The sequence below is a fragment of the Octodon degus genome, unplaced genomic scaffold, assembly GCF_000260255.1.
Source record: "Octodon degus isolate 3935 unplaced genomic scaffold, OctDeg1.0 scaffold00005, whole genome shotgun sequence".
Classification (NCBI taxonomy): domain Eukaryota; kingdom Metazoa; phylum Chordata; class Mammalia; order Rodentia; family Octodontidae; genus Octodon; species Octodon degus.
The window spans coordinates 6,410,670-6,412,568 of NW_004524581.1; the positions used below are offsets into that span (position 1 = coordinate 6,410,670).

Below are 1,899 nucleotides of genomic sequence, written 5' to 3' on the forward strand. Positions count from 1 at the left end.
GAGCTAGTTTCAGCAGTTACATTCCCTTCATAATAGCTGCATGAGGAGGTGATTAATTGGAAAACAGGGAGACCAGACAAGGCCTGAAGTGACGTCACTTAGCCACGCCACTGCACTATGGTCATCGAGTCCACTGTCATTTGTTAAGGTGTGCAGCTGGCTCTCTCCAGGGACTCTCGGGCTGTCTGTGAGACGGGACCACGCGGTGCTTCTTTTGCAGGCTGGAGTCTTCAGTGGCTTTGTCTAGAAGTGTAGCGATAGCTGCTTACTGTAGCACAAGCCCAATCCTCTCAGCACCCATGCTGAGGCACTTCCAGTTGTGCAGATAATACTGCAGGTTGCCGTCCCCTATGCCGAACTTGAGCTTCTCCAGGAAAGTCTTGTTCTCCATGAGATTCAAGGCATTGAACACATCAACCCTTTTCATTTTGGCAAGAACAAGTGCATCGCTCATGAGGTCGAGGAGAGGCATCTGGGTGTGGACATTGCAGAAGGAGTAGGCAGCTTTCAGACTCTTGTGGGTTGGGTGGTTCACAATGGTGGAGGGAAGTGTATAGAGACTACGACAATCTATCACCTCGCCGCTGGCATTCTCCACCACAAAGGTGTCGATGCTGTTCTCCTGGGGGTAGTATCAGTGCTCCACTTCCTCTTGGCTCATGACTGAGGTTAGATGGAATTGCTTCAGATACCAGGCGAGCAGCTGGTGCATGGCTGGAATGTCCTTTCTCTCTATTGGCCGCAGCCCAGCAGTCTTAGGTGTCTCTGGCAGTCGGTAGAGCTTCATGGTGTGCTGCTCAGGTGGGAGAACTTCAACTCAATCAGCTTCTGGAGGTTAAGGGACCAATGCCAGTGCCTGAAGGTACCCATGGGCTTGGGTAGCACCCCAGCAGTGCATATGGCTTGGAAGATGCCCTCCAGGTGCACTTGCTGCGTTATCTCGTAGATCAAGACTGGCGCTACCCTCTTGGAACAAAGCTTCTTGTGGCCACATAGGAAGTTGATCTCTACCATCTTCTTATCTGTGTCATAGATGTGGATGTTTGCTGGGATGGCACTAATGAACCCAACCAGTTTCTGACTTGAGACCACTCGAACCCACAGTGCCACTGGGCAAGCCAGCCAAGTGGCCAGAGAGCCCACAAGAGAAACTCCGGAGAGTAATTGAACCAGAACAAGTTGTCATCCTCCTCTACATAGTTCTTGTTCAGCATGATGTACAGTTCTTTAGGCACCCCCAGGCTCCCAGGTCCAAGGCATCCCAGGGGCAGGGTGTAGGGCTCCTGGCGAACTGGTTTTTGTCAGGTTCCACAGGACCATGGGTGTTCACTACTTTGCCTAGTTTGGGGACAGGCTGCATATCCCAGAAATGGTGGCTTCATTTGCTGGCCTCTTCCATGGTCTTGGCAGATCCCTGGCCCACTGAAAATGGCTCAACGGCCTTCTGTATTTCCTGGATCTTTTCTGCTAGCAAAGGGTTCATCTTTACAGGCTGACCTGAATCTGTCTCGCTGCCTTTTTCTTTCTTCTTGTTTTGTTTCTTTTTCTTCTTTTTGGCTCCGGTGCCATTTGCTGGACTCAAACCACCTTGGCTGTAGCTGTAGTCCTCCTCGTTCTCGCAATCACTGCAGTGCCCATGGTGCCAGGGACTTCACTGCTGTCTCATTCTCGTCTGCCATCTTGAGCTGCCAGGGCTAGGTTCCTTGCGAACTATGCTTTTCTTTTCCCCAAATTTGCAAACACTTTCTTTCTGGTGACACTACACACTTCACATATAAGTTTTTCTCCTTATTTGTACTATAGATCTAGATAAAATCAGTCAGTGTTACCTATGCCACAGTCTGAAAACTGAGCTGCCTTAAAATTTCCCTTACTAGACTAGTCTGCCATATTGAATTC

General features: G+C 49.8%; 1 pseudogene; it reads right to left on the bottom strand.

The window, feature by feature from the left end:
• Positions 1-265: 265 nt before the first annotated feature.
• LOC101567529 lies at positions 266-1,639 on the bottom strand (annotated as a pseudogene).
• Positions 1,640-1,899: the final 260 nt, after the last annotated feature.